The 13,701-nt window shown below is 37.6% G+C and overlaps 1 long non-coding RNA gene across 1 annotated transcript in view; it reads right to left on the minus strand.

The window, feature by feature from the left end:
- Positions 1-5,219: 5,219 nt before the first annotated feature.
- LOC140625748 (uncharacterized) overlaps positions 5,220-13,701 on the minus strand; it is a 26,978-nt gene continuing 18,496 nt past the window's right edge. The window contains exons 2-3 of the long non-coding RNA XR_012025077.1: positions 11,128-11,352; positions 5,220-5,457 (exon numbers count right to left, since the gene is read on the minus strand). This is a non-coding gene — a long non-coding RNA (uncharacterized lncRNA). The remainder of the gene's footprint in view (positions 5,458-11,127; positions 11,353-13,701) is intronic.

The raw sequence follows: 13,701 nt of genomic DNA on the forward strand, positions 1-13,701 counted from the left end.
TCGGTCTGGAACAGACGGCGAGCCACACCCAGAGTAAAGCAGACCTGGGCAGAAGCTCCGCAGTAGGAACTGATGGTGGGCCAGAGAAGGCATTAGACCTGCTTCCGACGACTTGAAGATCCCCCCTGCACCACCGTGAAATCAAGAGAGCTCTACCACAAAGCTAAATGCCATATTGGTAGAAGCAGGGGCAAAGGAGAGGATCTCTGAAAGTGTTTACCTGAAAGGTGAATTATACCCCCCAAATTTAAAAATCTATGAACACGAAATCTTGTTTATTGATACGATGTTTCCCCCAAACTTATATCCTGCCAGCTTCTCCAATATTCAATGGGAGCTTGTAAAAATATGAAATCAGTTCTGGGAAGTGAAGAGCTGAATTTTCTTCGCATGTTTTAAGTTATGTGTACATTTTTATGCCTCCTACATATGGATTCTAGTAATGCTCCACTTTGCTGTATGCTCTTTCAGGGCAGCTTGACAGGTTTTCAGAAACTTTGGTCTGTGGGTCCATGCCTAACTCCTAATTTTAGAGCTTAAAGCTTTCACTTCCACCAGGAATTTCTTAGTGATAAGAGCCTGTCATCTTTGTAGTGTTTTGGGGGCATAGGTCAACTATTCATCTCAGTGAAGATTTGTCTACTAAATATTGCTTGCTCTCAGGTGAGAGAGAGGCAATAAATAAGAACAAAAAGTAAAATAGTCCCAGGGCTCAAGATGGAATGTGATGTGAGGCCAGTGTTTCAGACCCTGGCATCGTGGTTGGTGCCTGGAAGGAAGCAGGCTTTCCCCAGAGCTCCAGATACCCCCTGGCAGCAACTTGGCTTCCAGGTGACCCATTCTTTCGCAGAGCAATGGAGCAAGGGCTCTGAGCAGTTCCATGCTTCTCTGCTACTCCCTTCCTCTTTTTTTTTTTTTTTTTTTCTCAGAAAGGATTAAATAAGAAATTGGATGTCTTTACAGACTGACTTCCCAGCCCGGAATGTCACGTGGAGATTTCTTTGACTTCCTCAAATTTAGTGAACTCACATTGTGCATTGTAACCACATAAATCAGCAGCTCTGCAGCCCTGCTCACAAGCACGGCAAAGGCCCAGATTGGGGATCTGCTCAAAAGCAAATAATCCTTTCTGCTTGGAAGGCAAGAAGGGCAAAGACAGGCGTGTGACTAGTTATTTTAATGTTTTATCCCCGTCACATTTTAATGTTTGCTTTTATAATTTCAAAGTGGATCTTTTTCAGTTTCTGTGTAGTCAACCACTTTCTCCTGTCAAGACAAACAGCGTCGTACCCCTCCTATATTTATATATCTATGTGCTTAATATACACATATATGAGATCCATATACATCTATGTGAGGGTATATTCAGTTAATTTCCTCAAGAAACTTGGAATGAGGTCAGGTGTATGAATCAATAAGAATGCAAAATTAAAAGCCTAATAATTTTAAGTGGATAAGAGATGTCCTAATTCGGATGAAAGTAAATCTACCAACGTGAGGATTGGCTATAATTTTGCCTATAATTGCCTATCGCTTTTCTTTAGAGCCTCTTCTTTTTCCCATGTGGACACTTCTCCATGTAACTCCCCCAATGTTCTAATGCTATAAATAGCTGGAATTCTTTAAAGGGAACATGTATAATTTTGGCTATAATTAGACCCTGTATTTTAAGATATTTATTAGAAAACTTTACCTAAATTATGTATATATTTATTTATGTATACAAAAATTTATGTATACATTATATATGTAAATATTTTGTCAGAGTTGGATTTAGTCTAATTTCACATGACCGTATTTTAATTTAGCATCATGTTTGAAGACCGATCATCTAAATTAGCAATTAGGAGACTTGGGTTTTAATTATAAAATGTTCCAAGAATACAGAATAGCAGGGAAAATAATGAGGGATAGCCATGTATCTCTTACCCAACTTGTGAAATGTTAACCACCATATTTACGACAGAATTAAAAAGGAGAAAATAGTATAAACATACATAAATATTTGTGTTCCTCCTCAAATTCATTCCCCTTCTTCCGAGTTCTAAAAGTTGTGCACTATCTCAAAGTCGTATTTATTATTCCTGTGCATGCTTTTGTACTTTTATTGCATATATATGTAGATATAAACAATACAAATATTGTTTTACAAACTAAAAATTTATATAGCTGTTACAGGAATCTTTTGCAAGCTGCTCTTTTTTTACTCATATTTTTGAAATGTATCCATATTGTTACATGTAGTGCCTTTTCATTTATTATTGACTGTTGTATAATATTCCAATGAATGGCTAGTTATGGAACAGTTAACTAATTTATTGCCCTGTTTATGCATCTCAAATGTACCTTTTTTTTTGCACGAAAGAGCAATGATACAAAGAACATTCTTGTAATTTTCTCCATTATGTATGCCTCCTCATGCATTCTTTTTTTAAAATATTTTATTTATTCATGCTCCTCATGCATTCTTAAGCGAAAGTCATTGTTTCACTCAAGATGACTTTCTGTACCCAATTCTCTCCTCGATTCCTGCATCTCCCCTCTTCCCTCATCCTCTCGATGTGGATTATAATAGCTCCATTATTACTAGCCCCAGCCTGCCCTTTATCCCTTTGAGTTCACATGGTTATTAGATCCATAACTCTCTAAACAGTTCCTTTGCAGGAAGGATGGTGACAGATCCAAGAGCTTCATTCCAGGAGGGCTTGCTTTTGTGTGTGTGTGTGCCAGGCATCCAATTTATATCATTTCAGTGTTAATTTCTCTCTCTCTCTCTGTTAAAGATTTCATTTTTTATTTGAGAGAGACAGAGAGAGCATGAATGGGGGGAGGGGCAGAGGGAGAGGGACAAGCAGACTCCCTGCTGAGTGGGAGCTGGATGTGGGGCTCTAGCCTAGGACCCTGAGATCATGACATGAGCCAATGTCAGACACTTAACAGACTCAGCCACCCAGGCACCCTTCAGTGTTAATTTCTTAAAATGGGGGATTCTCGGTTTATGTTGCATACATTCAAATTCTAATCTTATATACAGCACAGATCTGGTGTTATAGATTCTCAGGGGAGAGGATTTTCTACCTAGAGGCCATACAAACCAAACTCTTTATATTTCCCAGTGTTGATAGATCTGTTTTTATTCAACCCTTTCACTAAAGGTGTAAGCGGCTAGGACACAAGCACTGTGTCTATGTGCTTAAGTGTACGTGTGTGCGGATGCATGTATGTGGTGTCCAGTAGGGTGAGGGGATGGGGCGTCTCAGTTCTGACTCCAGCTTCCCTCAAGCCAAAGACCTCTTGTTCTGTTCCCCTGTGGTCTTGAAGACCTAAGTCCCTGCATTTGTAGGGATTGAACACTGACAACTCACACAGCGTGAGTCTGGTTTTCAGTTACCTTGTCTTTTTTGGCCTCCAGAGACTTACTTTACTTTGTCGTGGATGTATGTACGCATTTCAAAGTGTATTTGCTATTTCTTGTGCAACGTTTCTAGTTGTTTGGGGGCCATATTTCTGATGGTTGTGTTTGTACCTCAATTTTAGTAACACAGTGCCAAAATTATTCTCCAAATAGTAATACCAATTAGCACTGCCTCTAGTAGTGCCTGTTGCTTCACATCCTCACCAACATCTGGTAATGAAAGAGTGACATTGAACAAAAAGACTCAGTAATAAAGTATTGTCAGATATACATTTTTTAGTCAAATAAGTTAATATAAAGTGGTATCTCACTCCTTTTAATATCGCTTTCCCTGATTATACGTGATATATGATCATCTTTTTATAAATATGTATTAGACATTTTTGTTTCCTCATTAGTGGATTGTTTATTCATATTATCTGTTTCTATTTTCTCCTCATTGAATTTTTGTCTATTTTTCATTTATTTGTGGATTTTAAAAACATATATTCTCATGAAGTAGGCTTCATTTTAATACTTCATTTGTGGAGTTTATTCTTTTTTTCTTAAGATCTTCATCTTTAAATATTTAGGACATGTACTTCTGATCTTTGTTAGAAAAAAAAAATTGACCCTCGTCCTAATTATTAAAATGTGCTGTTAGCTTCAGACTTTATAACTTGTGCTCTTCCCCCCCACAAAGTGATAGTCCTTCTGTTCATCTCTTAAAATTATAAGTTTCTATGCATGAATATTTCCATAGCTTGATGGCTTTAAGTGTTCAGTAAATGGTGTAATATTGACCCTCATAGACAGACAGTGACTATGATGAATTTTAATCCAAGATTTAGTCTGTACTTTCAGTAATAGCTACACTATACATCAACAGAATGTTCTAAGAAAAATAACAAAGTTAAACAAGAAGATCATGATTGGACTAAAATTTATTATGCTTATTGCTAATAGGTAACAATAGTAGAAATTATCTGTGACATTTGATTTTCTTATTAATTAATAATTAGGACAGCCCGGTTTACTTCTGCTGTCCTATTATTGCAGTAGTTATTAACCAATAATCATCCATATATTCTCAAAAGTTCCCTGGTTCAGAAGATAAAGGATATAGTCAGCCCAGTTATATCCTCAGATGTATGTAATAAATTTCTGCATTGGCTTTGTATAGAAAAATGCTATGTATATTAATGCATGCTCCTTGTTTTCTGTATTAGTAAGAATGATTTATTTTGTTGTAAAATGAGCAAATAATACCTACAAATTACCCGTTTTATATCAGCTAAGAGAAATGTTAAATTCATAGTTTAAGTGCTGTCAGCTGCCAGAGAGAATCTGCTTCTATTGGATGGGCTCTTCCTTTGTATCTTTAAATGTTTTATCTTGAAATTATTATTTATTTAATTATTTTTAAAGATGTTATTTATTTATTCAAGACACACACACACACACACACACACACACAGAGGCAGAGACACAGGCAGAGGGAGAAGCAGGCTCCATGCAGGGAGCCCGATGTGGGACTCGATCCTGCAACCCCGGGATCACGCTTTGAGCTGAAGACAGACACTCAACGACTGAGCCACCCAGGTAGGTGTCCCTTGAAATTATTTTTTAAACTGCCTCAGGTCTCTTTTAAAATGGAAACTGTATTATATCATAACATGGATAGATACTTATGTAGTACAATTAAATAAAAAGATCAGAATATGAAATTGTGTATATAGTCTCATTACTTCTATGTTGGAGGCAATCTGATGTATAGAAAAGAAAGCTAAGAGGCAAAATACCAAAATTTTAATAATAACTGAGATCAGGGGATGTGATTATAGATAATGTTTTTCTACTTTTCTCTATTTTCTAAATGTGTTTATTTATGCTAATTATTTTTTATTCGCCTGATAGGGGATGCAGAGCCCACTCTCATTTCTAGAAAGCCGTTCTAGAGAAGATGCAGATAAGCTCGCTCAAGGCTGTTGACACATGTAGTCCTGACAGCCACAAGTATGCCTTAGAGAGATTTAGCTCCATCTTAAAAGATTCAGGATGAGCTGAAAACAACAAAAACATAACACTTAGATCCTGTAATAAAAATAGAATTGTAGTAGGTGTTGACTGGAATAGCTCAGATCAATAAGCAAGACATGAGATCATAACCATATTTGTTTTCTCTAATAACTTGCCCTTTGCACTGTCAGTATTAGTATTATATTTTGCCATCTTAGCAACGTATCTTCTTTGAATTATGAAAGGACCGCAGTGTAGGGAAAAGGCTCTCGTTTCTCAGTTTCCTGGAGAAGTATACCATTTTATAAATAATTCAGTAATCATTGCTCTTTTGGAGGTAACATATGTTAACTGTAGGTAAAATATTTGAGCAAATGGTAATTCTTTAAGGACTGCATTTAAAACTCACATCTTTAAAATGGAAAAAGTAGGCCACCGAGAGTACATGGGATTCAGTGGCATCTCTGGACAGTTTCTGCACTGTTTACTTTTCACCTTTGTAGCTACCCTGACAGGTGTGCTGAGACAAGCAAACAATTTATTTAGGATACAGAGCGATGGGTTGTATTCAAAACCCCAAAGGCCTAAAAGGACCTTTACCCTGGCAAGAATTGAAATTCACCACCAAGTAGTCAGCAGTTTATGCATTTCCTAAGAGTTTGTGATTCTTAGATCTGGATATGTATTGGAATCACTTGGAAACCTTTGTAAAAATAACAATACCTGGGCCTTGCCCAGACCTATTCTGAGTGAATTTGTCTAAGATGAGGCCTCAGAAGTGGGTATTTTTTTAAATAAATTTATTCTTTATTGGTGTTCAATTTGCCAACATACAGAATAACACCCGGTGCTCATCCCGTCAAGTGCCCCCCTCAGTGCCCGTCACCCATTCACCCCCAGTTGCTCAGATTTCTAATCTGCAGCTGAGATGAAAAATCATTATCCTGTAGCCATGAGCACATTACTCAGTGTGTGCAGGGAAGCTGCTATTAGTATATTCTGATCATAACAATATAGGGGCACCTAGCTGGCTCAGTCGGTAGAGCATGTGACTCTTGATCTTGGGGTTGTCAGTTCAAGCCCCATGTTAGGTGCAGAGATTACTTAAAAATAAAATATATATATTTTAAACCAGTATGTAACACAATCTGCATGCATTAGGTCAAGCGGAGCCTTGAACTTGTATGTGCATGTTGGGAAGGTGGTTGTATGTTTGTTCTTCATTTATGTCCACCTTGGATACAACCTCACTTTATTTTCTGGGTAAGAGCTTTATCATATTTATTAGGAAGAAACTGGCAATGTATTATATAGATAATCATTGCTTCTCACATCTCTACAACATATCACCAGTAGAAAAACAAGGCCATTGAATGAGTGAGCCAGGACTTGAAACAGTGTTGCTAGAGCTCTTGGCCTGATGGCTGGCTATGCCAGGTTGCTTTGGTACAGCTGTATTAAGCAGGGCTCCCTCTGTTTCCTCATGTGACTTACTCTATAACAGTTGTGGATGATGCTACCCCTGCCTGGTGTTTGTGAGCCGACAAAGTTGCTCTGCAGAAAGTTCCTGAGGACACATCACCTCCAGCTAAAATAAAGGCAAAGTGATCTTTGTAACAGGAAAGGAGACCGTGTAACTACTGTGCATACAGACTCTTCAGGAATTCCTTGTTGCCTTCATATTCTCCAAGTCCAGGTGTGGCCTTGTCCTTCCTACCTGGCCAGATTTAATATCCGACCATTCCTCCTCTGCCCCCTCCCTTAGTCCTTCATACAAGGTTGAACTGGGAAAAATGGTTGCCCACTTCCTAGGCTTGTGAGCATCAAATGAGAAATCCTGAAATGTATTTAGTATGGTGCCCAGAATGTTGTAAGAGCTCAACACAAAACTAAACATACACATGCTGACTCCCTGAAATAAACGACATCACAATAATAGCAAATCTACTCTTGTCATCATGAAGCAGTTGTGTGCTTCTTCCTTCGTATTCTGGTAGCATAATGTACATATATATCTCTATGAAAAGGCTTAGCATGTGTCGCAGTTGACAGTTTGCCAGTTTGTTTAATAGCATAGGACCAGAGGTACATTATTTTAAATATTTTACGAAATCAAGTGCCATCGATTTAAGATTTTCAAGGAGTGATAGTTTTTTATTTGTTTGTTTGTTTTGGTCAGCCATCCGTTTTCTTTAACATGTTCAGACCCTCAAATATTCATTCAACGCATGACCAAATGGTTCACTTTAGAACCAAGAACTGATAAGAACTATGAATGTGGTTCACAAAATGCTGCTAACTGGCTCATAGATGGTTCAAAACTTTGAACCTTAGCCTTCTAAAACCCTTCTCCATAAAATTAATCTCTATCTGTATCTAAAATGACCACAGAAAAGTTTAAACTAGATTGGAAAATAACCGTAATGAGTCTCCCTTAGAACCGTAGTTGAAATTCAGTTGCTAAATCTATTTCATTGTAAAAGAATGGATTATCAAGGCACATCTGTTTTAATTTTTCTCTTTTAACAGGGCCAATAGTTTAAGTAGGTCAGTACTGAATGTGGTTGCCAGAGTTTGATATTATAGGTTTTTATCGTGTGGCTGTTAGTATTTCTTTTATGAAAATAAGACATGTTAGAGGATGGTTAGCCATTCACATTGAGTTTTCAAAGTCCAAATAGGAAATCAGAATAAATTATTGTCTTCAGCTGAGCTGGCAGTGATCAAATTGTGAGCATGCATCCAGCCCACTCCTCTGGAGCCTGGTGCTTACATACTGTTCTAGAACATATTCCCAAATCCCCTGGGATTATGTCCTTGGGACCCAATCTGGTGAAAGGCTGGAGCTAAAGAGTTCCTGTTATAAAATTTACTCAGTAAGTATTTCTTGAATCTCTGCCACATACTGCATAATTTGATTGGTTAAGCAAAATCATTAAATCTGGAATTTCTGGCACCATGGCTTAGGAAGAGGTGAGCTCTATGGGACTAAGTGACTTTATGCGGCACTTCTTACATTTCAGCACATGATCACAGCCCACATTATTCACTGAGGGCTTCTCCAGCCTTGCTGCGCCTTCGCATTTTTACATCATTTACTTGTCTTAACTTTCCTACTCCCTTTTTTCCTTCCTTTGTAGTTACTATCTCTATCTTCAATCTTAGGTTCTTAGATTATCAACTGCATGAAGGCAGGAACTATGTATATATTGCTTTCTATTTTTTTTTATTGCTTTCTATTTTATCCATGCTAAGCAGATGTTGCATGCTAGTGTTATTCAGAATAGGGATATGCTCTGGTTCTAGATTTTCAGTTCTCTACACTGATGGCTTCTTTATGTCCAGACACAGACGTATAGTATAAAATAAAATATAAGAAAGAAGATAGGCCCAGGTCAAAAAGGGAGTTAGTTGATGGTTTACAGTTGACACTCTAGTCAATGATTGGTACATGCTTATGAGGGACTGGGCAAAATGAGAATATTCTGAGAACCTATAGATCAACAGAAATACTGGTCTGAGCTTGTTTGGTTAGAGAAAAAATAACCAGATGAATATGTGGTTGTTTCAGCGGCCTGGCTGGATGTAAACTTGACTCTTTATGAGTGACCAGGCATTAGGTGCCAGGCATCCGGGTGACCACAGTGAAGGATTGAAGTATATATTAACAGTAAAATATTTCAGAAGCCAGGATGCTTAGTAAAAGGAAACCATCAATTTTTTAAAATACCAGGTTTAAAACTAAACATACACTTGGATTTCAAATAGAGCACTGACATCTGAATGTATCCTGTTGTATATAATCTAGTTATTGCAGCCTGTTTTCTATCTCTACAGATATAAGATACACCTAGGAGCTAGCAACCGCTTCACGGGAGAGCCTATGACTGAAGAATGTCCTATTTTTAAAATATTATTTGGTTTGGTAGTTCTTAAATACCAGAAGGTGGGTACTCCAAGGAACCTCCTAACAAGATAAAATTGATTATTGAAGTCTGAAAGGCAACTGGAATGCTAGGAAGGGATATTAGTAGCCTTCATATCAAGACTGGATCTATAGAAGCTCAACTAATTGTTCCCACTGTGGAGTGGGCCAGGCCTCCAGAATTGTGGTCCAGCTCAGGCTGGAGCCCAATCTGCTGATAGAATATTGGATGGATAGATCCATCCAGTCTGCCTACTGAGACAGCCAGGAGAAGAATGACAAGGAAGGGTGATCAACTTCACAGTCTCAGACCAGAGTGCAGAGTTCACACTCAGATACTTTCTCATGAGAGATTTACTATGACAGAAGCAGGGCCAGAGTAAATAACTGCAGATGGGCAGCAGTCAGATTAATAGAATACTGTATAGGCTGCCCTTTAAGGACCCAGGAATGAATTCATTATTCAGGATTCTTTCCTGTAATGATTTTGATTTACTAAAATTTATCTATATTTCCAATATTTCAATAATTTATATTATGTTATATAAGACAAAGAGATAAAGTTATATTTTAATTACAAAATAGTCCATAGACTATGAAGAAACTACACACCCCACTAAACTCCCACTAAACACTCACAATTTTATGCAATGATTATTCATTTCTCAAGCATTAGTCATCTACATTCAAAGGGTTAGCTTCTATAAAGAGAGGCTCATTTTTTCTTTCTTTCTTTCTTTCTTTCTTTCTTTCTTTCTTTCTTTCTTTCTTTCTTTCTCTCTTTCTTTCTTTCTTTCTTTCTTCTTTCTTTCTTTCCCTCTCTCTCTATTTTCTTTTCTTGGAACACTCAAGGTTTTCCCCAGCAATTTAAAATAAAGCGCAAAAATGATCTTGGCCTAACAATTTTGATAAAGGAAAAATGTGCCGATGTTCAACTATATCTTCCAAAGGATATTAGCAGCAAATATTCTTCTGAAGTACACATAAATACATATACAGCACCTTTCATTAAGTCACATGGTATTGACAATAACTTTTAACTTGTGTTTACTCCAAAGTTGAAAAGGGAATCAGAAAAATATTTAATCTATTCAGTTCTTTGTGTCCTGTGCCAAAATCTATCTTGGAATTTCAGTGAGTCAAACTAGTTGAATAAAAAGAAAAGATCAAAGACAACATTTAGAATGTTGGTAAGAAACACATAGAGGAAATTTAAATAATATCAAAAATAAACATGTGGGGATTTTTATATAGGACAGAACCGCATAGGCAGTAACTGCCAAACACTGCCAGAACTGTGTGTCACCAAATATTTAAGTATAAATGAGATCAGAAAGATCCCCATGGGGATGTAGCCTATCTCCGAGCACCCACAACACTTGTTTCTTCTGCTCCAATGGAGCCGTCAATGATGAACTTTTGTGGTGAACTGTTTGGGATCTATCCTCTTGGCTGAAAATTTAAGTGACCTTGCACCATGCCACCCCTGGCAGAGAGATCTAGCATGCGGATTGTGAGAGCTGTCATTCGTTAACAATGAATAGGTTCGGTCCAGGGACACTATTTTTCTCTGGTGCCCACCGGCAAGTGCTTCTATTTCCTTAGGGATAGCCAACTAGCCACAGTAATCCAGAAGCTATGTGTATCATGCATCCTTATTTGTCAGTATCAGATGATTTCCTAGGAAAATTAAGCATTTGTTTATTTATCTGAATCACCAAATAATATTGCTAACTAGTTTATATTTTTCTTACAGCATTCACTTTATTCTGTTTTGTATTATATTTACCTGTTTACATATATGTTTCTTCGGCTAGATGCTAAATGAATTGAAAGTGAACATCTGAGTAATTCACACTTGTGTTCTCTGTTGGGGCATCATTCTTTCAGCTTTCCCAGGCCCCAGAAATGGTGGCTTCATAGGCTGTTGCTCAGATAGGGTTGCAGAGGCTGCGCTGCAGGGTACCAGCAGGGGCAGTAGACTCGTGTCTGGAGTAGTGGAAGGAGATGTAGCCTGAGGAAAGATGAGAATCATGTGCAAGGCAACGACCCATAAACCTGTCCTATGCATCATCAGATTTAAAGGCAATGAGTGTGAGTCTCCAGTCAAGAGGCTGATGCAAGAGGTCTGGGGTTGAGGATAAAGTCATGAAACAGGATGTGAAATGGGTCAACATTTGTGATTAAGATTGGGAACAAGGCAAAGATGCCAGGGCTCAAAATTATTGCATGTTGAAACAAAGGAGCTGACTGACTGATTTAAAGGTACAGGGTTAGGCCAGCCAGGGATATTTACTTCTTACGTAGGTACATAATGGATTCCTTCTGGATAAACCAAAGTAGTTAATTGTATATTCCACAAAGAGTGATAATAAGGTGACCAAACCCCAACCCTAATAAGCTCTTGACGGAGTGAAGCAAGATAGTTTGATAAACGGGCTTCTCATCAGAAGGAAGGTTTTTTTTTTTTTTTTTTTTGGATAATATTCAGCCTAGAAACTTCTCTTATTGTACCCAGAATCAAATTCATAAAAATCTCCCCTGCTGCAGAAAAAAGTATTTGGCAAAGGAAGCTTTTGTAGGAGTATTTTGTGAAACGTATATTGTAGGAGAGCCACATCTTCTGAAATTATCTGTATTTGTGCAATCATATAGTACATTGGACTTTCCAAAGATGGTCTTCACAATTTACCCCAACTCACATGTATTTTCTACACTGCGAGACTGACAAGTCTTCCGATTGGTAGGGTTCATATTTCCTCCCTTTGAATGGGGAGGGCCTCTGTAACTGCCCTAACTGATGGAGTGCAGCTGAGTGATGCTGTGTGACTTCAGAGGTGGGGGTGTGTCATAAAAGTGCCACAGGTGTTCCGATTGTCCTCTTAAGATGTTCGCTCTCAGCTGGCAGGCAGTATGCTATAAGGAAGCCAAACAGCCACGTGAAGGACCGTGGGTAGGAGTTCTAGCCCACAGCTACAGCGAAAATCCCATCCATCCTACGGCCGCCACAACTGCGGGACGTGTGAATGAGTAAGCATTCAGATAATTTGATACCCAGCCCACGCATCCTTCGTTTCTTGCCTTTCCCCAGCTGATGGTCCATTAGGCAGAGATAAGATGTTAGTGACTGCTCACATTTCATATTTATGAGCAAAACAAATGATTATTTTTTTAAACTACTAAATTTGGAGCGGTTTGTTAATTAGCAATAGACAACTGGAACAAGTCACAAACAGAAACAATTCTAGATTGTGTTGTAGAAATACCACTTTGATGAGGACGAGTCAAGGCTATTCTCATGAACTTGGTTTCATTTTTTTTTATTTTTTTAATTTTTTAATTTTTTTTCATGTTTTTTATGCTCTTACCAAGGCAGCAGATTTATCACGAGTGTAATACTTTTTCACATGCGATGTTTGTTTCAAAATAAGAAAAAAATATTAGCAACAGTATATGCTCACAATGTAAAATTTATTTTACAGATGACTACTGTAATATTCTTTTTGCTTTCTAAATATTTCTGATATTTTTGATTTCTAAATATCATTGAACGAGTTGGGTTGCTGATATACAAACAATCTTAGGCGGAATTTTTTTATAATACTTTCCATGGATAGTGACAAAAGGCTGTCCCTGGCCACTAGTTTTTTGTTTTTTGTTTTTGTTTTTTTTCCAGAAATACAGTTTGGTAATGTAGAGATGTCAGAACAAACGATTATTGGAAGTGACAGTTTATAATTCAATGCAGCACTAATTTGAGTATTTTAAAAACTTAATTATTCATTCAAAGGAAATCTCCAGTTTCCTGTGAATGTCTTCCACAGCAAGAACAGTGAACATTTCCATTGTAACATCTTGGGTTAAAAAAAAAAGAAAAGAAGCATCTAACATTTATGTTTTAATTGAGTTAAATGCCTAAGCCTTCAGTGATATTGCATGTAATATGCCAGGGAAAATAAAAATATCCTCAGATAAAAGAAGTGCTAATAAGGCCTGCTTTAAACGTTCCTGAAATAACTAGGTATTGTGCATTTGAGCAATTATTCTTTAAAAATCTAAAAGATTATCCATTCCAATGACTAAAATGACAACTGAAGATGACCACAGGCTTCCAAAAAGAGGCACAATATGATCAACAAGGCACTTGAGAAAGATGATTAATAAATAGCGTTTTCTGTGTGAAACAGGGGGTGTGGTTCTCAAGAAAGTGATTGGAGGGGATGAACGCAGGACAGGGACAAACTTGTTCCTGGAGAATCAGAAACATTTTTCTCATATCCTCCCTTAACTTCCCAACTTCCACTAAACCAGTAGAGTAGTGGGGGAATGCTGGGACCTTGAGGTTTGGGTCGGGTTGTGGGAA

Source organism: Canis lupus, chromosome 36 (genome assembly GCF_048164855.1).
Source record: "Canis lupus baileyi chromosome 36, mCanLup2.hap1, whole genome shotgun sequence".
NCBI lineage: Eukaryota > Metazoa > Chordata > Mammalia > Carnivora > Canidae > Canis > Canis lupus.